We start from the raw sequence: 25,593 nt of genomic DNA, 5'->3' as shown, positions 1-25,593 counted from the left end.
ACAACCAAGTGCAAGAAGACCATATAATGTATACTGATAGTATTTTGCAGTAATATTAAGGGCAGGATATACAGGAAAGCTGGAGGCATGGTGGCAGCTTGCAAATGTGCATTTTCACCCATAACTAGCACTTGTGACTAAGTACGTCATTGGAATTATATTTTTTTGACAGTAATATACTTTTTATGTGGTAATTCTGCAATCAGTGTACATATTTGACACAGAGCAACATCAAAAAAGTACTAATCTCTTAAAGTGTTCAGAATTGTGACCCAACACACCAGACTACTGCTGCCAGTCTTTGAAATAGGATAGGCAACTCAAAAAGGTCGAGGAAAAACCCGCAACATGTAAACTTGACACAGAAAGGTCTCCATCTCAAATGCAAGGCCAGCTGCGCAAAGCATCTCTTATATTCTACTGTTTTGTCATAAAAGAAACCTTTTAAGTAGCGCCGTGCTGTGCTGATGGTTCTGCAGAGGTCCTTCCCCACGGATTAAACAGGCCGACGCGAGAGCCCCTGCTGTCCCTGTAACGGAAACCATGCTGATCTTTAAGGCCCGGTTAGTCCATTTTGGGCGAGGCTCCCCCAAGCTCCTGTTACCAGCGATGTAAGCAGACTAGCGAGGAATGTGCATGAGCATGTTACCACCTACTGTGAGGCTCATCTGTTTTCACCTGGCAGAGCTGACACAAGTGTGTGCACAAGAGCTCAGCTTTCTGGAAAAAGTGATCGCCTTCAAGCAGATAGACAGAGCGCTGGGACCCTGACGTAATCTGTCTGCTCATCTCTTCACGGAATGTGAACAGAGACATCACACGCTGTGCAGAAAGAGCACCGAAATGCAGATATGAAACATAAATGGACAGACATAAAGCACAAATGCTCATGTATGTTTTATATCCATTTTTGAAGCGTCTGTCAAGGGTCATGAGCGGAATCTAAGATTTAAGACCTAAAGCCAAAGCCAGTCGGGCTGTCTGCATGTAGGACATGAATACAGACGTCTCACTTGGCTTTTGAACGTGACTTTTCTGCTAAAAGTGTATCATGTGTGCCAACAGTCTGAATGGTGTGAATAATAGCCATGCCATTTTACATGCCAGCCTCTACAAATGGGTGGGGGGCTGGGGGTGATTTGTATGAGTGCTCAGGTGAAGCCAGGCAAACAGACACACACACACACTCCATGAGCTCACTGACAGCAGTCCTAAATTCCTTCAGGATGACAAATTTGAAAGGAGAGGCCAGCGCAGATGGAATCTGGGAAGAACAGGATGATGCCGTCAGATTTCAAACGTGACTCAGATTTAGCCATCATGTGACAACAGTTGGGCCGGGCGCCATTCCAAAAAACTGTTCTTTATGTCTGTCTGAACCTCCTCACTCGTGTTATAGTCATCATTTCAAAAACTCTGGGACCCGAATAGTGCACTTATTTGCATTTCTCAGTTTGTATTTTCATCAATTACAAACATAAAAATACTAACTACTCACATCATTGTATGTGCTTTTTAAAAGGAAACCACCAATTTTACACACCGGATTCTTTCAGGCATGCTTTCCCTTTCCAGAATCTGAAAGCTCTGTCACTTTTTGTAAAAGTCGCAACACCTCTCATCCAAGAGGCCTTTTCAGTTCTAAACTAACTAGCAGAGCATCCCAAATATTTAATCTCTAGTTTGCACGTGGTTGTGAGGGGTCGTTGACTCACTTGAACGAGACGCAAAACGTCTTCATAAACCTAAAGACAGACGTTTATCTTCTTTTTAAGCACAGCCAGACAGCAATCCTGCTTGCTGCAGTCGTGTGGACAGGCAAGTACAAGATTACAATTTCCGCTTTTGAATGACAGTCTGTGACTCCGCATGTCTATCTGCTGCAAGTGCAGACAGACACACCGGCACAAGCAAAACATCTCCAGCACGTGCTGATATATCAATTCAGCGAGGGCACATCAGATTAAAGATGAAAGCTGAAGTTTTGGTTTATTCAAGCTGTTTTTACTTTTCCCTTTTCCTGCAGTTTACACCTATTATTACAAACATGCTGCATCAGTTCCATCTGCAAGCATCTCCAAAACAAAAAGGGCCATACATCTTCAGTTAAGTTACAAAAAAAGTATTAGCAGAACAAAGCTGGAATTGATTTTTATTTTATGGTGAGTCAAGTGTGTACGAATACATTGCCATACCTGCATATTCAACGCAACTTAAAACTACCCAAATTACGCTCTTTGTTGTCATGCTTGTATGCATGTATTGATTTTCAGTGTTGTGCATATGGAAATATTACTTGACTTCTACTGTCACTGCTGTGGGTATGAATGAAAGGTGAGGTACTTAAAATTAAAACTGGCCCACGTGAATGCCAGAATGCTGGCAGTGTTACAGATCCCACATCTAAAAGGGGCTGAAAAAATACCGTCTGATTATATTACGTAGAATTATTTCTTTATGGTTGCATAATGTTAAATATCATGCTAGGCTTCATTTCTGTACTCTAGTCATCTACCTGTGGCCTGTGAATTTTCCTTTTAACACTACTGTGCTGAATATGGACTGTGAGATACACAAGCCACGGCGTGCCTGCTTCTGACTCCACAGATAAACTGTGCTTAGTAATTCTTGGATGCCTGTGGGAAACTGGGTGTGAGGCTTGTCTCCATCAACTTATAACTGAGTCAGCTCCCAGTAACTGACGCTCGAGGAGATACTCTGCCGCAAAAAACCTGACTGCAAGCCAGAAACAAAGTATGACAAGGAAAGGAGGGAAAATGAAAACAACAAGTAGTGGCAAAGAGGAGGCAGAGACCAGGACGGCAAGAGATGAAAGTGTGAGGAAAAACATCAAGCGCGCAAGAAATATTCATTCCAGTGAAAATGTCCAGTGTTATTCTTATTTCTTGGTTTTCCAGCCCTATATTAAAGACCGACTGTTGGCAGCCAACAGTGAGAGTCTGAGGCAAACAGAGAACCTCTGAGCGTTTCCAGCACGCTTCTCTGTCAATCATGTAGATCCTCTATAGGAACTCTCTGCTTGTTGTAGGTTACAAAAATAAACACCAGCATTCTTCCACTTGTTTAGATGAAAAGGTAGCCAGCTAATGAGGAAGACAGGAGGACGGAAAGGAGAAAAAAAGGGACAGCATAAAAAGATGAGTGGTGAAAAGGAGATGGGGAAAGATCTGAAAAAAGAAAGAGCGTTTGTCGCTCCGCTACTGTGGTAAAATCATTTTGAGCTGGGGGACTAAACTGCAAACCATAACATAAAAAACAGATTACACATACATTTAAGATGTAAAACAACAAGCCTCGACTGTCCTACCATGGTAACTGGACACGTATAATATTCAATTCAGTCTATTCAGTTCAATTTATGGCATAACAAATCACAGCAACAGTTGCCCCAGGATGCTTTGTGGTACTAAAAAATAAATCTTATCTTATCGTTGCACTGGCATGCCCCAAATTGATGCAATCCTGTAAAAGTTTCTGGCTTATTTTCACATAGTGACTGCCAGCAACCACCAGCAACCAGTTGCCAACCGGCCAAGGAATGCTTGTATTTTGTGGTTTTCCATAACTTTCATGCAAAACTTATTATATAAAAATAGAGAAAAAAATTGGATCGTCAAAAGTTCTTAACATTTTCTTAAATTAGACTAAATAAAAAATCCTTATCATTGCAAATACAGGAAACTAAAAGCTGGGATTGAAATAAAACCAGAATGTCAATGACATAGCAGTTCGTCCTGCTCAGATTATTGTCCATAAAAATACAAATGTGGGATAAAGACCCATTATGAAATTACTGTAGGCAAGTTTTACTAAAAGCTAACCAATACTCCTGGAGGAGTAGCGAATCTTATGAATTATGGACAGATTGACTGTCTCCATGAGGCTTAAGATCATTGGTCATTTGGCCAAATGGGCTAAAAAATAATTTTTCCAAAGCAAAAGCCCAACACACACAAATATTAGAAAACACCTCCCCCGTGTATTTCCATGTTTTTAAAGGAAATCTATGGGCCAGAGGATCAGACTATGGATCTGTCAGTTGGTCCTTTTTCCAAACCCATCTGGGCATCTGCAGCTTCATAAGGTATCACTAGAATCCAGTTTCAGCTACAAAATAGTATTTGATTTTAATTTTCACAACTGTGACATGAAACTAAATTACCAAACATGTAAAAGAGAAAAAAATAAAAAATAAAAGACATTTTTAAAAGAGAGGATTTAGGTAGGGGGCTTTAACGGGGAGGATTTGTCAAAATGGATGAAATCTACCATCATGCACACACGTACAAAAAACCAGATGGACAAAGTGTGTGTTTATGTGATCATACACTATGTGTTAGAAAAAGAGAGACCCTGTTTTTTGATTCCCTTTTGTCTCATTTCTGATGTCAGACAGAGAGGTGAAGACACCTGCTCCGGATTTGCTCAGATCCGGTGGGGGTGGGGAAGGGGGGCAACAAAATGTGAAGAAGAAGAACAAAGCAGAAATTTCAAGCAGATGTAAGTGACGAAAACTGTAAAGATGATATAAGGTAAAGCTGACAATGTGGAAAACTCATGGAATTGGAAACGTATACCGGAAGATTTTTCAAAAGCAAGTAGCAATCGGGGGAAAAAGAAGGAGAGGCTTTATAAGGTAACATAGCAGAGACAGTTGTGGGTTAGACGGTGCCAAATGCAGCATGGAAAAGTACAATTTATACAATGATAATGGATAATGCACGGGGCCTCGAAGACACAACTGACACAACTGAAAAACAGCAACTGATGCTGGGTGGAATCTTGATGTAGTATTTTTATTGGATGCAACTGTGCACTGACTAAAAAAACACTTCCACTCAAGTAATCCTTGTGGATGAAACACAGGGTTTAAATAAAATCCAGGCTTTCCAAATCCATTCCCATACCTACCACCTACATTTTTTTCTTAAAAAAAAATCAGAAGAGAAGCTAAAGTGCCAAAGAAAGACACACAAAATCTGCCACAAGAGACAAAGATGAGCATTAACTCCGACATTTCCAAAGCTTGTCATAATTTCCATCTTGTTCCACTAAATGACTGGTGCGGGGGCTGACTAAGCACATCTCGTAAAGCATCCCAGTTTGCTTCTCCAAAGACATTCTCACCCCACCTCCCATAAACTGTTTTCTCAAACGAACACACTTCATAAGTGATCCACCTCCACCCCAGACGACGGCAAGGAGTATAGGGAGATGGCGGCACTGGGGAAAAAGGTGTTTAAGGAGCACTACAGGCATAAAGATGTCTTTTGTATTACACCATTTCCTGTTCAGATCTCCCAGGCTCCAAAGACTAAATTCTTCTTCATCTGAGAAATGGGCCGAGCTGATTGCTATGTACCTTATTTCCAACACAGACTCATTGCAGTTCCTAAAACTGTCACGAAATGTATTCTTTTGCTGTTTGTTCAGGGACATGAACGGAAACTAATCATTTTTGTGTGGTTGTGTCTCTGTGTGTTTAAGTACATGGGCACAAAAACATCTGGAACACAATATGATGGCACATAATTTGTTCCCATGTCTTCAGCCGAATCTATCAAAAAATGTCAAAGATAGTGCATTTTCAAATGCAGAAGCTAGTATTTTTACACCAACAAGGAGAAAAGAAAAATAATCCAGCAAAGATTTGACACAGGAGATTCAATTTCAATTTTCAATTATACATCACAACAACAGTCGCCTCAAGGCGCTTTATATTGTAAGGTAGACCCTACAATAATACATACAGAGAAAACCCCAACAATCATTTGACACCCTATGAGCAAGCACTTTGGTGACAGTGGGAAGAAAAAACTCCCCTTTAACAGGAAGAAACCTCCAGCAGAACCAGGCTCAGGGAGGGGCGGGGCCATCTGCTGCGACCGGTTGGGGTGAGAGAAGGAAGACAGGATAAAAGACATGCTGTGGAAGATTAATGACAGGTATAATTCAATGCAGAGAGGTCTATTAACAAATAGTGAGTGAAAAAGGTGGCTGAAGAAGAAACACTCAGTGCATCATGGGAATCCCCCAGCAGTCTACGCCCATTGCAGCATAACTAAGGGAGGATTCAGGGTCACTTGATTTAGCCCTAAATATATACTTTTGTCGTGGTCTGGGTGGTTTTCCACAGCATCAGCTCCTCCCCACTGGGTGGAGTCTTTGTTGTTCCTCACCTGATGGCAATCATACCAGCAGTATTTATGACCGGCGCACTCAACTGGTCGTCGCCAGATTATCTGCCAACTTTAGTCAGTTCTCGGCCTCACGTCAATTCATTGGTGACTCATCATACGTATTAATCGTATCTCTGTTTTTCTCGTCAGCCTCGGAACCCCACCTACCAAGCTCTCCTGGATACCAGTTTGCTGCCGCCGGAAATCACTCTCCGTGTCGGAGCTGCCACTCTTTCCTGCCTGCCTCCCTGCATTGCATGCAGCACCCACCTGGACCTCTCCTGCCTCCCCTCTCCACGCAACCCTCACCTGCAAGTTTGTAAGACAGATCAGTGCACTATCCTAAGACTCACTCGCAACCTTCTGTGGGATTCCCCTGACTGCTCTCTCCTCTGTTTCAGTGCCCTGGCCCGCCACAGTTTCCCCTGCCCAGTACCTGCACTCCATATCCCTGCCATCTAGTTATCATCACAGTATTTTCTCTCGCCTCAGACATCTAGTTTATGTTCATTGATTCTAGTCTGCACTTTCTGTTAGCTTTTGAACATTGTAAAATAAAATCTCGTTTCGTTACACTTCACCCCTGGCCTCCGGTTTTGAATCTGCACTTGAGTTCATTCCATTTCCACGGGCCACTGCGCCTGACAACTTTAGCAAACACGAAAGGTTTAAGCCTAAGCAATCCCTAACCTAAATTAGAGATGTATCTGACCTTTAGGTCCATCTACTCTTCACTGAAGCCTCATCAGGAATGGTCTCAGTGGAAGGATGTTTATCAAGAAGCCATTTAATGACAGGAAACAGAGAAAAGGCTGAGGTATGCCAAATTACACAAGAACTGGACTAAAAATCAGAGGCAACAGGGCTGATGGAGTGATGAATCCAGAGTTGGAATTCTTGGTTTAAATCAATGTCAAAATGTACAGAGGACAGAAGAGTGAAAATCAAATGGTTTATGGCTCCATTTGAGTGAAAACTGAAGGAGTTATGATTACAGAAGTCCATCAGATGCGCATTTCTATATAATCAGATTTGCAGTACCATCTGTTAAGCTTCCAAGTGGCAACAACTGCATTTTTCAGCACGATAATGATCCCAAACACACTCCCAATGCATTATGCATTATCTATCAGAAATTATACTACTGAAGCAGCGTGGGATGATCTTGACAGAGAATGAAAAGGCAGCCAACATCCAAAGAAGAGCTTTAAATGTCCTTCAAGAAGCCTGGAGAACGATTCCTAAAGACGACTTAAAGAAATGACAAGAAAGTTTGCCTCATGACATCAACAGCACTGGACAGTTTTCATTCTATCATGTACTGTTCTCATTAGAAAAGTTAGGAAATTATAGCATTTGAAGATAATTCCAGAAAGTAACAGCAACAGGAACTTTCCTCAGTGTGTAAAAGGATGTGGGTTCCTATTGGTTATTACTGCTGTGTCGACATGAGAGAATATAGTTAAGTAGCTAATTAAGTTCAACAGGAATGCACCATTAAATAAAGAAGCAAGAGATGCTAAAGTTGGTGATCTATTTATAACAACTTAATAAAAATGGGTACTCAAGTAAAATTAATGGACTTTGGAAAGATGGTGCTTTTACTCAATCTTTCCATAGTCTCATATGTCTGCTCTACATTTCCCTGCAACTTCTTGGAGAGGACAGTAATCAACTTAATCAACTGTGCTATTATATGAGACTGCTATTTATTCGTAGCCCTTTCATACAGCTTCAGTAGTTATCCAACTAAAGCAGAGAGGAAAGATCTGATTTTACTTATTTATGAAATGTAGTAGAACATTGCGTTTGAATTGAATGCACTTAGGTTGATGGATTAAAGTAAAAGGTTACTCTTTAAAGGCAGAGTAACAAAGATGGAAGTCTCCATCTCACACTTATCCACACCATTTGGAGTATTTATTGACTTTTGTGATACTACTGAAGAGGCAAGAAGAAAATATGTGCAATATATAGAGGAACTGTGTGACGGCTCTTGTCATCTGCACACTCATGTGCGCCTGAGAAAGTTCTTGCATGTGCAGTGTCCATGTGTTAGAATTGGCAGCAGGTTGGTGTATTCTGGCCTTGATTACGCGTCTCTTTTCCGTCCACCAGTCGCCAAGTGGAGCAGTGAATTACCCTGCCATCTCCGCGGTGTAATTGGGGACACATGCAGCCTTAAACCTTTCATCCCTCCCTACCCTCCCTCCATCCATTCGTAGGTCAAAGTAGCAATGAGATCAAATGCTCTCCTTGGTGGAGAATTCCTCAATAAAACAACAAGTGGGCAGGAAGGGCTGAGAAGAGTAAGATGGGAAATCAAAAGAGACAGAAAGGGTAAAAGAAGGAAAAAAAAATGCAGAGACATTGAGAGCATATGGAACATGTTTCGAGTAAAATCGCTGGCCCCGATGTTATTGTGGTGCTTCATTTAACGGACAAAAACATCTCATTAAATTTCAGTATTATCTGTCTTTTTGCTTTTTTGCTTTTGTTTCTCACTTTTCCACACTTTTCAGGAGAAACACTCCTGCACTTTCTGAATTTATTCCCTTTTAAAGGATCAAATTTTTTTCAAGGATGTCCCACAAGAACTCGGTCCGTGACTAAGCGCGTAATACCCCTGTAATAAAATGGAATTCCAAAGTATTAGAAATAACAAGGCAGCACGGTGGCACGGTGGTTAGCACTGTTGCCGCACAGCAAGAAGGTCCTGAGTTCAATTCCAACATCAGGCCGGGGTCTTTCTGTGTGGAGTTTGCATGTTCTCCCCGTGTTTGCGTGGGTTCCCTCCGGGTACTCCGGCTTCCTCCCACCGTCCAAAGACATGCAGCTTGTGGGGATAGGTTAATTGGAAAATCCAAATTGCCATTAGGTGTGAATGTGCGAGTGAATGTGAGTGCGAATGGTTGTCTGTCCCTGTGTGTTGGCCCTGCGACAGACTGGCGACCTGTCCAGGGTGTACCCCGCCTCTCGCCCTATGACAGCTGGGATAGGCTCCAGCGCAACCCCGCGACCCTGAAAAGGATAAGCGGAAGCGAATGGATGGATGGATAGAAATAACAATTGAATTATATTTGCATAGAAATAACTAAACATATGTACGCTAGTACAGGTAATTTTAAGTAGTTATTAATTCTGGGTATTTTGCAAAAAATAAAACACAAAGTATAATGTAAATAATTGTGTTGTGTAATTTTTCTTGCAAATTTTGTGCAAACAGAAACAGCATTACCCCAACTTACATAGTTCACTTTGGGCATGTGCCGTATTATGGCGTGGCTTAACATTCCCCAACTTCCAGGTATTTTACAAGAAAGGCAACAATCCTTTCGTCTACACTCTTTTTGAGAATTATGTTTGAACAGTGATGCAAATGTGCAAATTTTTATGCCATTTCTTTTTTTGTATTGTAACTTGATGAAAGGGAACAGTCCTTATCACATATATATTGGTAAAATTGAATAATACAACCTCTATTGTGTACTAAATGAACATGTAATGAAAATAAGTTGAATTGATCCACTCCATATTATGGGAGATTTTAATGGGGATTTTTATTTTTCAATTAATTACATGAAATTTCAACTAAAACAAAATATTGCAGAGGATTTACATCCGTAGTCAGAGGTTGTATTATAAAGTGTTACCAAGCAGCCAATATACTGTCCTCATTATCTCTCTTGTATATACATTGCACAGTGTCCAGGGTCCTTTTTAAAGAAATAGAGCCATGATGGGCTCAGGTCTGGTTCACACTAACATAAACAATCCTCCCTCCTCTTCCAACAGCAAGGAGCAACAGAGTCTGAGAAATGAGAAAAGAAATACCAAGTGTCCACTCATTTGTGATCTGCGGTGACAAATGTAGGCACAAAAATAGTCTGGATCAAAGCAAATGCATAGCTAGCTTTTAAGACTACAAAACAGTTTATCATCAGTTTCGGACAGAGATGAAGGAATTTTTCCCAGCGCTCTCCAAGTCTTTGATGATACAGTGTAGAGCACAATGACGCACACAGTCCTACGCTGTCAGAATGATTTCACTAGTTACTGAGCTGTTTTATGAAAGGCGTAAAACTGATGTGTGGGATTGAAGAGAACCATTTAGGGGATAAACTGAACGCAGGCTGAGACGTGCTTGGATGGGTAGTTAAAGCAGGAAAAAAAAGAAGAAGAGAGAAGACGTGAAAGCAATAAAGTTTTAATGCTGTCTTTACTAGGTCACTATTATAAATAAAAATTAGTTCATAATTGCTTGGCTGGTTAAATACAATTTAAGCTCCCCATGATGAAGTGCAGCCTTGTGTCTGAGTGTATATACATGTAGTGTATTGTATAGCTGCAGGCTGCAGACAGACAGCACAGACACTGGAGTGTGTCATGCTTCACATCTGGTGGATGGGCTCTGTCAGCTCCGTTCGTCTGCCTATTATTATATAGGCATGAAGCCTTTGAACTGAGCAGCCACTGCTGACAATCACCAGACTCCAAAAAGGCACGGGTGCGCTTCTTTCTCAGTAAGTGTTTTTCATGCTGTAAAGAGATCATACAGTAGAGTCATTTTCCTCAGACAACGTGACAGCCAGGTGTTTGGGCAAAGGAAGAGGCACAGAAACCTTGAAGGAGGAAATTCTCATACTGTATTGCACCATTTAAGGTAATGCACAGCTTGCGGATGTTAGAGATTTAACTGGTGGAGAAATGACTAATGATTCCTTATCCTTCGATCAAAACAGGCTACAATATTCAGCTCAAGTGTTTCCTAAAAAGTGGAGTTCCTGAGTCCTCTTCACCATCTACACTGCAGACTTCTCCCACAATTCCACCCAGTGCTTCCTGCAGAAGTTCTCTGATGACTCTGCAATAGTCGGCCTCATCACTGATGGGGACGACAAGGAGTACAGAGGACTGACTCAAGACTTTGTGGACTGGTGCCAGCTGAACTACCTCCAGATCAACGCCAGTAAAACCAAGGAGCTGGTGGTAGACTTCCGCAGGCACAAGCATTCTCCACTGCAACCACTGAACATCCAAGGTATGGACATTGAGGCTGTGGACAGCTACAGGTACCTTGGTGTTCATCTGAACAACAGACTGGACTGGACTCATAACTCAGACGCCCTCTACAGGAAAGGGCAGAGCAGGCTGTACCTGCTGCGGAGACTCCGGTCGTTTGGGGTGGAGGGCCCACTCCTGAAGACCTTCTATGACTCTGTTGTGGCTTCTGCTATCTTTTATGGCGTGGTCTGCTGGGGCGGCAGCATCTCTGCTGGGGACAGGAAGAGACTGAACAGGGTGATCCGAAGGGCCAGCTCTGTTCTAGGATGCCCTCTGGACCCAGTGGAGGTGGTGAGTGACAGGAGAACGGCGGCTAAGCTGTCATCCCTGATGGACAACATCTCCCACCCCATGCAGCAGACTGTGACAGCACTGAGCAGCTCCTTCAGTGGGAGACTGCGGCACCCACGGTGTGGGACGGAGAGATTTCGCAGGTCTTTCCTCCCCACTGCTGTCAGACTCCACAACAAAGACTTTAACTGAACAAACACACACATCCACACATGTGCAATAACACTAAGTGCAATAATCTTTTATGGCATCGTTGTATTTTTACTCAGTTGTATATAGCATTCGTATTCTATTTTTATCTTATTTTATATTTTTATTCTATTTTATTCTACTGTATATAGTATATTATTTTATTCTATTCTGTACAGCTGTGTACTGTATTTATTCTTATTGTATTCTAATTTTTGCGTCATAACTTTTGCACTGTCCACTTCCTGCTGTGACAAAACAAATTTCCCACGTGTGGGACTAATAAAGGTTATCTTATCTTATCTTATCTTACAAAAAGTCCCAATTTTTTTTTCTGCACAAAAATCTGCAGTCCTGTTTTTTAACGTGCAGATGTCATCACCTTTTATGGACTGGTCTTGATATAGATGAAGTGCCTGAACACATGCAAAAGACCTCCATAAGTCTTCCACAATAGGGAAGTAAATTTTGGTAGCTTGGTGTTTCCTGAAGTTGTGGGCAGTATGCTGAAAGGTAAGCTTCTTCAGTTGTCTTCAATAGCAGTTTAGGCAATTTTGTAGTGATTTGAACCCCAAGCATATTTTAAATACACCATTCTGCTAAAAAATAATTATTTTAAAGATGTGTGCTTATGTGCATCCCACTGCCTCCACATCTGCACCTGCAAACTTAATAGAGGCTCCAGCTGGAAGACACGAACGCTTGTCGTTTTGAAATGGCCTTCATGGTGAACAAACACCAGCTCTCAGGTGACCATCCTTCACCATCACCTCAGCAGAGAGAGCCCAGAGTGAAGTGAAGATGGTGTTCTGCAAAGCATCAGACTTTTTTTTTTTAAACTGCCTGTTCTTCAACTAAATGAGGCCATTATAAGCTAACATGGAAGCAAGTTTAGCATTTATACTGGACAAAGAAAAAGTCCAGTAAAAAAACAAAACAGCTGTTTTAGCACTTTTACACTCTGCTTTTGGGTACAGCTGAGCTTTATATGCTACGTTACCATCCTGACACCGTGTATATGGATTAGCATGAACTCAAATACACAAACAAGACACAATAACAAAAGATTTGGAAAAACTTTTCCATTCAGCGTGTCATTTGCATACAATATAGGAGCGGGAATAAACTGTATTGTTTCCACATGTGAAGGGAAGAGTCTGAACAGAATTAAACTGAAATCTGAAAACAGTTTTCCTGTCACATATCACCAGCTGCAATTTTGCACAGTTCGTTGCAAGGCGGCATGTGTGCGTGTGTTTATTTGTGCATGAGCGCATTCACACACGCGCGCATACACACAGTTACCCGACCCAATCTAAGAAACCACATGTTGCAAGTGAAACGAGCACATGCAAAGACAGAACCACACACACGCTCGATCATACAAATTTCTCTCATATGACTGATTCAGCCTCCGCTTGCATTTTACTGCTTACCCCGTGCATGTCTACGAGCACCGACGCATGTATTCGAACAAATACCGCACTGTATTGTTAGGCCCGTGATTTTAAATCACTTGCAGGCTAAGTTTTCTCCAAAATTGTCTTCCTTTTGTTTGACTGAAACGTGATTTAAGCTCGAGCCTTTTAAATTCTTTCATTACTCTCCAGTCAGCACACAAGCATGCCAGACTGACTCTATGATCCACACTCCACTTACTTTGATTGTTTTTGGTAGAAATTTCTGTTCTGGCTGGCACTCTGCAGCACATGCCTGGGGCTGGCTAAGTGGGAGCGTCTGCGCATGTGGTGCCCCCCCCACTCCCCACACATACAAACATCACAGTTGCCTGATGAAAACCACCTCAGATTTGTCTCATTTACAAAAAAAAACAATCTTAAAAATGTCACGCTTCTCTTTTTCAACAATATTTAATCAAATTGTTAACTGTAAAACTGACATGCTGTGCTTTTTAAGCTACACGGCGATGACACAGGGAAGCAGTTTGGCACACCACTTTTGGTCAAGACTCATTTATGAATGATTAAACTGAATGTCTATAAAGCTTTGTGCATTCAGTTATCCAGTGAAATAATACATCTACTGGATAATCTACTGCATAGCCTCGGATCGACTGAGAGCCTCCTCAGCTTAAGCGATCCTTTCTGTTTCTATCTGGTGACGTAATCTGTTTGAGTCGTGTCCAATACTTTGACAGGAGCACAGAGGGAGTAAAGAACGGCTTCCAGATTGTACAATCCTTTAAATCCTATGAATCCAAGCTTATTGCATGTGTTTATCAACCCTGCCATGTATATTTGTGTTTGAAAATGCACAACAATGACATCAACATCACAGCAGTGGAGCTTCTGCATATCTGAGCCACATCAAAGTGTTTTTTTCTCAACTCTGTTTCTTCAATAGACTTTCGGCCAGTGTACTACAAGCCCAGCGGCATGCCTGGTATAAGCTGAACTCCCGCCAGACCCAAGTACTAAGTATGAATCTGTGGGCTTTTCAATCCACCCAGATCGGAAATCAATAAGGGAACTAAGAGCCTAAATGCGAGCAGAATCCATAGAGGTACTGCTAACAGTAAAATCTCAAAAACTAGTGCTTTAGTATTTGACTAAATCAGTCTCAGCTGTGCTCTGTGTTCTGAAATGAGCTGGCTCCGTATCGCATCCTGAAACAGAACATTTCTGATAAATAATCGGGGCTAATAAGCTATTTCCAAACATATGTGGTAAATGGCTCTTACATAGTGCTTTTCTACTCTATGTGAGCACTCAGTGCTTTAACATCCCTTATTCAGTCATTCATACAAGCACTTTTTTCTACATCGAAGTGCTTTCTGTCTAATGCTCACTCACATTCACACTCACATGAATGCATCGGAGTGCAACTTGGCGATCAGTATCTTGCCCAAGTATTCCTTGGCACGCAAACTAGAGCAGTCAAGCATTGCACCACCAACCTTCTAAATAGTGCTCTACCTCCAATCACCCCAATATCAGTGTATTTGTCACTGTGTAAATGATAAGAAATCCAAAGACCAAAAAAAGACACCACACAATACGACAACGAAACCTATTTGAAAAAAACCAAAACATGTTTAATATCTACCAATATAATCATTCTCTGATTTTTTAAAAGATATGAATCAATGACCAATATCTTTAGTAAAGCTCTTTGTAAGCATACAATATCAGCTGCACTCACGCTCATATTAATGAGAAAGGCTTGTGGAAATTTTTAGATCTAAATTTCTCATTGAAAGATCAAAGCCAGGCTAATTCTTGCACCACAGCAGTAATATTGAGCATATGTGCAATAAAAGTATTCACCTCGTTCTTCATTTAGATGGCGGGCCCCCACCGTAACCTTTATGACGTCCAGCTGGACTGGAAGTCACCGCAAGGACAAGCCGCTAGATATTAAGATCTGATGATCTGTTTTTGCTTGCAGAGCAGATGGCATAGCAGGCGATAGAGCTGTTGCCCGTAAAGTAACAATAGAAGCGACTGTACCGTCCGTGACTAGCTGACCTTTCATTAGAACTGGAGTGACAGTGAGACAAGGCTAGGCAGGAATGAGAAAATGAGCAGTCACTCAGGCTATGAATAGACCTTTGTGTCATCTTCTCTGTCTAGAAGAGAGGATAGGAAAATAAGGTTGATGATGACTGGGGGGGGGGGGGGGAATGAAAAAAAAACAGAGTGGAGGAAAAGGAAGAGTATTAAAAAAAGAGTGGATAGTGTGGAAAAGCAGAAAAGTGAACAAAAAGCATAGACGTGGATGGTGTTAGCAGGTACCAAAGAAAGCTCTCGAGGGTAACAGTTAGCCAGTTGGGATCTGAGGAATCCTCACTGCTATAAATCCACTAGAATTCTGAGCGTGCCCGCTGCCTGGAAAACAAAGCTCATGTTTTCTTTTGGTCCTGTTGTTTAATCACTTGCACATGAGGGGAGGAACAACAAAGCTGGAACAGCGGAGGCTAAAAGACAGAAAAAGAAGGGAAGCGCTGGGATGAGTGGAGGCGGCCACTCGGGGCCAAAGCCTTTGATGCCCTCGCTTGTCTTTGAAGCTTTCCAACAGTTGTGGAGGACTGAGAAGACAAGCAGAGCAGGCACACAGCAAGAACAGAAGGACCAAACAAGGAAAGGATTGTGCAAAGAGACAATAAGGGATAACAATAAGAAAGTGAGGAAAACAAGAGGCGAGATTGGCATTGATTCTGTTTCTTGGATTGGAAAAGACCTCTGATCAGAAGCTTGAGAGATACTCTATAGAGACTACTCTATATGTCTATGAAACCCCCTCCACATGCTGCATCGTGCCCAAACCGATCATATTCTCACTCTGTCCTTATAATTCAGCTTTAAAAAAAATAATAAATTCAGCTTGAGTATGTTACAGGATTGTGAAACCCAATCCTTCCTTATGCCCTTCCTTTGCTCATCTGCAATCAATCTGACAACAGTCCCTGTGCAGGGGTTAAACACAGCAAGCAATAAATCCATTTCCCCACAAGAGCTCTTTTTCTGTCCACCACATACAACTGCTGCTTCACATGTATAAAACACTCCTCTCTCCTAACGGTAATGGTGCAAAAAAGTATAAACTGAAAGGCAAAGCTGAGGCACTGTCACAAAAATTAGCATCATATTTCAAACTTTAAACTTCATTTCATCACATATTTAAAAACACATTATCTTGTTGTGCTTGTGGGCCATTTTTATTTCATGGTAGTTTGCTGTCTTTCAACGCGTTTACTTAAAACGTTTTAATCCGAAGCCAAATTTCTTTCTTTCTTCTTTTTTTAAGATCTTCGTCGTGACAAAGTGGATTCATTTCATGAGAAACGTCTCAGTAGGATTGCGCTGTTTCTTTTGTGTTATTTTTAACTGCAGTTGAAGATGGGTCCACATTAGTTCAGATGTCTTTTCAGACCCGACAGTTGAGTTGACTCAGTCAGCTCACAACAAGCAAACTATGGCTCAGATTTAATGTGAACTTGCAAACAGGAAACAACTGCTTCCAGCTATGAGCAGTGCTGAAAGCAGTGTGCATGAAATGGATATTTTAAAACCCTAAATGAGTGAGTAAAAGTATGCGCTAATGTAGTGTGAAATGAGTTTATAACACTGCAGTTAAAGGCCACTGATGTTGGAATGAGTTGAATATGACTGAGAATATTATATAGACTATATCGGCAAAAGTATTTACTTGTCTGCTTTCTAGTGCGTATGAATTTGAGTGACATCCTGTTCTTAATCCGTAGGATTTAATATGGAGTTGGCCGATCCTTTACAGCTATGACAACTTCAACTCTCTGGAAAGGCTGTGAGTGTGCTTATGCGAATTTTTGACCATTCTTCCAAAAGTACATTTGTGAGGTCACATGCTGAAGTTGGACAAGAAGGCCTGGCTCACTCTAGTTCTCACTCTAATTCATCGCAAAGGTGTTCAGTCAGGTCGAGGTCAGGACTCTGTGCAGGCCAGTCAAGTTCTTCCACACCAAATTTGCTCATCCATGTCTTTATGAACGTTGCTTTGTGGACTGATGCACAGTCATGTTGGAACTAAGGGGCACTGAAAATAAGTGCTTTGCACCATTGCATCCACTGCTTTGCATCATGGTTGGTGATATATGCTTGGATGCAGCTCTTCAGCCACTGAAACCCATTCAATGAAGCTTTCTTTCCAGTGTTCTTGAGCTAATCTGAAGGCCATATGAATTTTGGAGTTCTGTAAAGACTGACTCTGCAGAAAGTTGGCGACCTCGCTTCAGTATCTGCTGACCCCAATCTGTGATTTTACGTGACCTACCACTTTGTGGTTCAGTTGCTGTCATTCCCAATTGCTTTCACTTTGTTTTAATACCCAACAGTTGAGTGTGAAATATTTAGTAGCAAGGAAATTTCATAAATGACCTTGTTGCACAGGTGGCATGCTACCATGTTGAAATTTACTGAGCTCACCTTTCATGCTTCATTTCACATTTTATGTGTGTGTCTGCTGCGCTTCCTCCCATCTCAGCACACCAACCCATGTATGAGAAATCTGCTCTGTTTCATTTTTGTTATTCTTATTTTTTCATTAAACTGGACATTTCACTCGACACTCGAGCAACCTCAGTTCATCACCTCAATTCAAATTCTACAAATGCAAAACTATAACTCATGATAGGCAATCAAACATCAAGGCAGGAGCCAGGGTTATGCCCCCCGCATGGTGGAAGTGGGTGGGTGAAAAACCAAACACGTTGGCCGATGCCCTGAAAATGATTTTCATCTTCTCGACACATGTACACACACAATATCCGAGACATTCAGCCCGAGCTTTCCACTGCACACACACACACACACCTACACACACACACACACACACACACACACACACAAAAACACACAAACGAACACACACACGCACACTTTATTACTTTTCATTATCTTTGATGGCTATCTCTGCTGCCAAATCCAGTTCTGTGTTGTTCTTTTGGCAGTGCGGCTAACACTAATCCAGCATCTTGAAAGACAATTCTCCTGTGATTCAGCTGATACTTCAGCTTTTATTTCATTTTAAACTAAATGTTTATTCTCAGAAATACAGGCCAAAATTAAACTTAGAAAGAGTGCCTGGCTTTTCCCCCCGCTCTTAATTTAACACTGGTGTTGGGGGGGGGGGGGGGGGGGGGGGGGACTTTCTGAAATAATTAAAGCCTTGCTGCTCATTTTTCTTACCCCTGAAAGATGGCTTAATGGCAGTAAAATTTATCACCAGCACAGATTAATGAGAATCATTACATACGACTGAAACTGCAGAACGTCTTTCCAACATTTAAAAGCGAATAAAAATTACCCCGTCTATGCATTTAATGCCAGCTGAAACAAAAGTAGAGGTTTCCCAGCCAAGAGAAGTACAAGGCAGCCAAACAGCTCGCTTTGACATCCCCGTTTCTTATGATAAGGAATTTTCATGAGAATCACTGAATAGGCATTGTGTTCCTCATGTTTGTCCTGGCATTCCTAAGCCTTGTGTTTATTTGGGTCTACTGTCTTTAAACCTGTAGGGGAATAAAAGCTATTCCTGTAATGCTGGCCACCTCAGATTCCCATCATACCCACCAAGGGGCCAAACCAGGCAACCCGCCAGTGCTGAGAACACCAGCCATAACACTAACAATGCCGGACTCGTGCAATTAAAAGTCATCAAATGCAAAATGATGGCATGATGAATAAAGCAAACCTGTCGTGGAGTTTAGCCAGTGTTATTAGAAAGCAGTCATCCTTCACCTCTGCCCTGTGGATCGTCTGTACTCTAGTCCACAGCTCTATTTATTCACTTTGGTGTGCTTGACCACAAGGCATCGTTGTTCCCGCTGCATTGTTCCATATCGCATTTGCTAAATTGCTCGCTTCCAAAACAAAACATCCATCCACATTTGTCCTACGGAGAAAATAATAAACACACATCTTCATACAGTTTGTGCTGACAATGAATGTGAATTATGGGTCTCTGAATCCTCTGGAGTGATGTGCATTTAATGACGCTTTATTTTGTTACATAAGTAAAAAGCTGGGGTCAAAGGTCAACAGAAAATTAGAAGTAAAATATCTTTTTCAGCTTTTATGTTAACAGTAACACTTGAAAGCTGAGCACTGATCTCGCCATTTATGTATCTCTGCCAGTGCCAGATGTTATATGGTCCTAAAGAAAATGCTTCAGCTCCCTATATGTTAGATAATATAGATTTGTGGCAGGCAAATACAGGTAGTTGGGTCATTAAAATAGTGCACACTCTTTCAGAGTCTGGAACTGTAGAGCACACTATGGGCTGTTAATGCAGCTCAAAGGAGCTTTCAACCCTCCTGCTACCTCTTGAAGAGGCCCGGGATATTTCCTGGTGTTGCTGGCAGGAGTATTAAAATTCATACACATTTGTCTTTGTTTGTGTGTAAGTGTCTGCCTTTATGATTTACTGCATCATATACTTCTTTCTTTACTTTAAATACAGAGTATGTGTGCATAAATATCACGAAGCTTTTCCAAGCTTTGGGGCACACCAGCTTTCTCATTTTTCCATTTCTCCCCCCTTACACAGAGAGGTGTGACAGCAACAAGCCCTGACGGCTGCTTCCAACAAGGACAGTCCCAGCTCTCAGTGCGAGTCCCATAAAGAGCAGGCTCCTAAATTTTTACAGGCTGACAACAGCCTGGCTTCCACTACCTGCAGAAATAGTCCCAATCACTTTTCTGTGTGACAGTTTTAGCAGTAACTCGACCAAAATGCTGAAAATAAAGTTAAATTCTCAACAGATTAAGTACCAGCAAGCATACTGCAATCGACATGGTGCTCTTAAGAAAAGCAAAGCATGGAACTATTCCTGCTTTCGGAATACCAGCTTAGCTACAGAAGTAAGTAGTAATTCAAAAGTACATCCAAGCATCGATGCATTCGTGAGCCTTTACTTTAACCGTCACTATGAAGTCCCAAGCCCCAACAGTAACTTGGACCAAATTAAAACTTTAACCTCCAAATAAGACTTAACCCTCAAAAAGACCCTTCAAGGGTGTGAAAAATAATGAGAGTGAAATCTAAAGTCCAGCATCTGGATGACTTAAAATGCTCACAAAAATAGCCAGACAAGACCATACAGATATAGAATTATAATTATTTAGTTACTATTTGTGAGATCCTGGCTACATGCCACGGAAGTGACCCTTCCTCGGAAGGGTGATTGGCTGTCTGACCTGCCGAAGAGTGCCCGTTCTCTACCATAGAGACAAGGTGCAGAGTGCAGTCATTCAAGGGGTCAGAATAAAGATGCTACTCATCAGGCAGTTGGGATGGTTTGGTGGATCCTGCAAGTATGAGGTTCCACCCAGGATATGTATGTGACATATCTCTTGGCTTGGATAAGCGGAAGATGGATGGATGGCTTTTGTAACTGTTTTGTATTTTTTGTAAATTTTGGGGATTTTTTGTAATTTAACTAGCATTGACAGTTGCAGAAAGCTGCAATCTACAACCTGCACATTCTGCACAGCTACAAGCTAAGCACAGCTAAGCATAATCACACACACACACACACACACACACACACACACACACACACACACACACTAGATCCTTACAGCACTCCTCTTATCAAAACAGCAACTTTATGATTGCTAGCATTCACCGGCAAATGTGAAGCATTTAGAGTACAGTTGTAAATTGTAGCCGTATAAAAATAATCAGGGTTAATCTCTCTTTGAACGGGTTCTGCACTAGTTTAAAGAAGATGCTCTTGGCATGTGAGTGTTGTACATGACAGACTTCATGTCAAACCGAATCATACTGTTTGGATAACCTGCTAATTCAGTTTCATAACACTGCACAAACTGTGAAATTACCATTGAGAGAGCATTAAGTGAAACCAGGCATCTGAGGCACCTACTGGAGTTAGACTGCAATGCACATAGAAGACATATTAATTTGAATGCCACTGCATGAAAGGCTACTTCACACTTGAGCCCTTGCTGAAAGGTAGTAATGATTGAAAATGTGTCATTCAAGTGCAAGAGTTATAAAGAGCAGAGGCATAAACACCTCTCTGTAGCCTAACTTACAGAAAAGAAACATCCTTCACGCTGCTGTGTACCAGATTTGGCATTGCTCTCCACTCATCAGCTCATACATATAGTCTGGCAACATGAAGCCAGATCCAATTGCAGGGTTTAAGCATGTTACTAATATTGTCATTATCCCCGGAGACCTTCAGATCTGCTGTGCCCAGGAGTAAGTGAAAATAATAGGCAAGAATAACTGAGAGCGGCTGGTCATTCCTGTGATGATTTATGAAGAGGGGTTGACAGTAAGTGTCATCTGATGGCGATTGTATGCCCATATTTATGACTCTATTTTTCTTACTGATCCGACACATGGGCTGTCTCTATCTCTCTCATCCTCTGGGGTAAAATCAAACTCGGTGTAACGCTTTGATGGGAGCTTTTCACATCATTTCAAGGAGCTTGTGACACAATCACTTTTAGTCCAGGCTGAGTGAATCATCTTGGCTTAATGGACCATTGAAAATAGGATCAGAGAATGGAGGCGATGGGAGGGGGTCCCCCCTAAACTGTAAAGCATATCAGGGGGTGGGTGTGGGGAGATAATGGAGGAGTTGAGGGATGAGAGAGAGGAGAGGGTAAAAGAAGAACAGAGGGTTATAATGATTAATCCAACCAAAACTACAGTGTGTCACAAAGTGCTTTCACTAGCACAGCAGGAGCAAAGTAAGGAGAGAGTGCAGCAAGAGGGAGACCAACGAGAGACAGGAAAAAAGTTCAAGAAAGCTCATAAAAACAGCGTGCATCTTTTTTATTTTAGCACTCACTGTGACTTTTACAAGCTACCGTGGCAGAGCTGGGGAAGTGGGTTAGCAGACAGGCAGGGGGGGACCGGAGCGAGGCCCCCAGGTACTGGAGCTCTCTCTGCAGCACACGACCCCCGGCTCTCGCTGCGATGAGATCACGGGTGCGGGCAGGCCCGTTCTTGAGCAAGAAGGATCCGATGGCAAGTGTGTGTCGTGTTGGTAAAAGAAAAAAAAGGGCGACAGTGCTCTGACAACCTGAAGCACTACAAATGAAAGGGCACAATGAAGAAAAGAAAATCTGCTGTTATCTACGAACAGGACACGCTTCTCCAATAAGCAGGCATCTGGGAGCTGAGTGTGCTGATGCTTGCAGCTGCGTGTGAGCAATGAGAGACAACACCTGTGGCGAGCTGTGTGGTATTTAAGGAGTTGGCATTATTACTTGATGAGCTGAAGTGCATTTGCACTCAGGTGTGTGTGTGTGTGTGTGTGCGCCTAGAAAATTGTGCCCTTTGTTATGGTGCTATTCATTTTTTTTTTTAATGCTGACTCAGGAGGTCTTTTTCTTGCCTAACCCATAATTTCATGCTCCAATGATGAGATTAAGGAAGGGGTAATATTTCTTGATGGATGTGGAGTGTAAATACTTAAGAGAATAACAGCAAAATCTAACAGCAGTGTTTTTGGATAGCTACAAGTGTGAGGCTATCCTTTGTGTGTGTGTGTGTGTGTGTGTGTGTGTGTGTGTGTGTGTGTGTGTGTGTGTGTGTGTGTGTGTGTGTGTGTGTGACAAGAGTCCCTTTAAGAAAAGAAGCCTTGAGGCTATTCAGAGCTAATAAATCTAAGCGTGTGTGTCTGTTGGTGGTGTGTGTTGATCCGAGGGCCCTTTGGTGGGTGGAGGACAAGAGACTGATGTCAAACATGATATGGTAACAGCTGGAAAGTTCACTTTACCTCCGCCCTCTGCACGCTTTCTCCCTCTCGCTCTTTCCCTTTACTCCTCCCGCAGGCAGTTGTTCTGGTTGGCATGTGGCTAATTTGGCTAAGTTCTACCCTCCGTCTGCTATTCTAGGAGTATACACTGCATATTGCTGTATGTTTTTGGGGTTGTTTTTGCATAAATTTATATTTATCATCTTAGTTTCTTTTTGCAAACAAGTTTTGGCCCGGATCAGTGTGCATCTACCATCGGTAATAACCATTAAAACAGGTTCAAAGTGATGTTTTATGGAGTTGGCAGCATTGCGCTTTCACCAGGCTCCAGTCCAACATCCAAAATACAGTTTTTCTTAACAATGTATTCAGGCAGGTCAGGCATGATTTACAAGATAATTATCTCTTCTACACAAGATAACTTTGGCTCTCCATTACCTCCCCGTGTTGCTTGTGCTCTGAACCTCCTGAGAGTAGTACGGGGAGATGCAACGGGTATGACACAAGGCACCAAAAATGTTGGTCAGCTTGTGAAAACTGAGCTTTTTTATTTGATTTGCGTATGATAAAACCAAAGACAACCAATAAAAAAGCAAATACAAAGAAAAGAGTTCATCCAGCAATATCTAGATACTTCTAGCATCCTTTGTTTGGTCAGTGAGCCTCTGAGCCAGGGGCCAGTGAAACTGTTACTGCCATCCTGCTGCTTCCTCTTACCACTTCCTGCTGCTACTTTGGTAAGTGTTGCAAAGGAAGTATCACCTGATTCCTTCCCATCTAAAACTGTCTTAGTGGGTCTTTTTTTTTTTTACTTGTTGTTTTGTTTTGTTTTTTTGGCATCCTGTTGTAAGAAAGTTTAGATGATCCTCTTCTCTCATCCCATAAACTATTCTTCTTTTGCATAAACTCAAACCAAATCTGACAGGCTGTTGCTTAACTATGTCCAACCTCTCTCTACACACGGAGCCATTATTCTGCTCCTCTTCACATCTTCCCCATCACTCCTCCTCTCTTTTTTCCCTTGGGGGGAACCCCGTCATTGTCATTACACCTCCCAGCCTGATGAAAACTTCCCAGGCTGGGATCCAACTGCACAGCGCAAAAAATTCCTTCTTTTACGGCCTTCACTCGACTAATAGCTCAAGCATTCAGCTGCCTTCAAATAAAGCCTCTGTCATTTTCACTCTGCCTGCTGCCGCCCTGAGCGCACATACAAGGTGCAAATATAAGATGAATCGCACACCCCTTGCATTATCTGTCTGTTTATCCCCCCCCCCCTTCCATCTTTTTCTTGGCAATGCAAGCTTGTTATTAATTGTCGATCTGGGGTTTCTGTTTCTTCTAGACACAAGAAGAATGTACAAAAACAAGATGGTGTTTCACATCTGGGAGGTGGAGGGGTAATTCATAATGAAACAAAACAATGGGCCTTCTTTACCAGCACACACACAGGCTGGTGACGGCACGACTGGAGACTGATGTTGCTGAATGCAGTTTTTGTGATGTCATCTTAACTAATTGCATTAAGCTGATGGTCCACCTAATGGATCATCAGATTCCAAGAACCCCAGTCTGTCCACTCACCCCGTCCGAACAATCTGTTCTTTAGCCTCTTCTTCATTGTCTGTTACTGGTGTGTCTCCAGTTTATATTAAACACAGATGGAGGAACCATTTAGATACTTCTACATAACTGCAACTGCCAACACCACCATATCTATGCCAATACTACCCTTATTGGGGTCCAGACAGATATTTATTACAGTCATTACACTTGGTGTTACTAATTATTTCTTTTCCACTAGTAACAGTCTGTTATGTTGTGACAAAGACGGGAGCCCACAAAAACAGACAGTAAAGCTAAACCACTAACCAACCCCAGTCACAGTGATTTCAGACTAGCAGACTCTGTCTAAACGGCAGGTTATAAGACGATTGTATCTGGATCATTTTGTTCTTTCCAGATGGCACGTACTGAGATCAGGTAATCTCAGGTCACGCAGATGGCTTCATCTCCCTGAAGTTTCTTCCTTCACACTGTCACCAAGTACTTGCTAATAATGGATCATTTGATTGGTGCAGTTTTATCTTCTTTCCCTCATCCTTTTCTCTGTATGTTTTATTGTAGGGTCTAGCTTACATTATAAGGCACCTTGAGGTGACTGCTGATGTGATTTGGCGCTATATAAATAAAATTGAATTGAATTGAAAATTTAGTTGAATTATCTGTAGTATTGTACCATCTTTATTATTCAATTCAATTCAATTCAATTCAATTCAATTCAATTCAATTTTATTTATATAGCGCCAAATCACAACAAAAGTCGCCTCAAGGCGCTTCATAGATACAGAGAAAAACCCAACAATCATATGACCCCCTATGAGCAAGCACTTTGGCGACAGTGGGAAGGAAAAACTCCCTTTTAACAGGAAGAAACCTCCGGCAGAACCAGGCTCAGGGAGGGGCGGGGCCATCTGCTGCGACCGGTTGGGGTGAGAGCTTTGCAATGGCCCTTACCACACTCCCAATCCAGTAAAAGCATACCTGGTTAGAAAAAACACCATGGCCTCCTCGGAGCCTGAACCTCAACATTACTGAGGCAGTGTGGGATC

At 41.9% G+C, this 25,593-nt stretch overlaps 1 protein-coding gene across 2 annotated transcripts in view; it reads right to left on the bottom strand.

The window, feature by feature from the left end:
• Window positions 1-25,593, bottom strand: part of ror1 (receptor tyrosine kinase-like orphan receptor 1) — a 135,596-nt gene that overhangs the window by 57,013 nt on the left and 52,990 nt on the right. The window contains exon 1 of one of the 2 annotated variants that reach the window (XM_026147810.1): window positions 15,032-15,353. The exons of the other annotated variant lie outside the window; for it this stretch is intronic. The gene's annotated coding sequence lies outside the window, so the exon portion shown is untranslated. Of the gene's footprint in view, window positions 1-15,031; window positions 15,354-25,593 lie in introns of those variants that run through there. 2 annotated transcript variants of the gene reach the window in all.

This window comes from Astatotilapia calliptera, chromosome 17 (genome assembly GCF_900246225.1).
Source record: "Astatotilapia calliptera chromosome 17, fAstCal1.2, whole genome shotgun sequence".
Lineage (NCBI taxonomy): Eukaryota > Metazoa > Chordata > Actinopteri > Cichliformes > Cichlidae > Astatotilapia > Astatotilapia calliptera.
The sequence above is the reverse complement of the archived record's forward strand: the minus strand, read 5'-3'. Positions and strand labels throughout refer to the sequence as shown.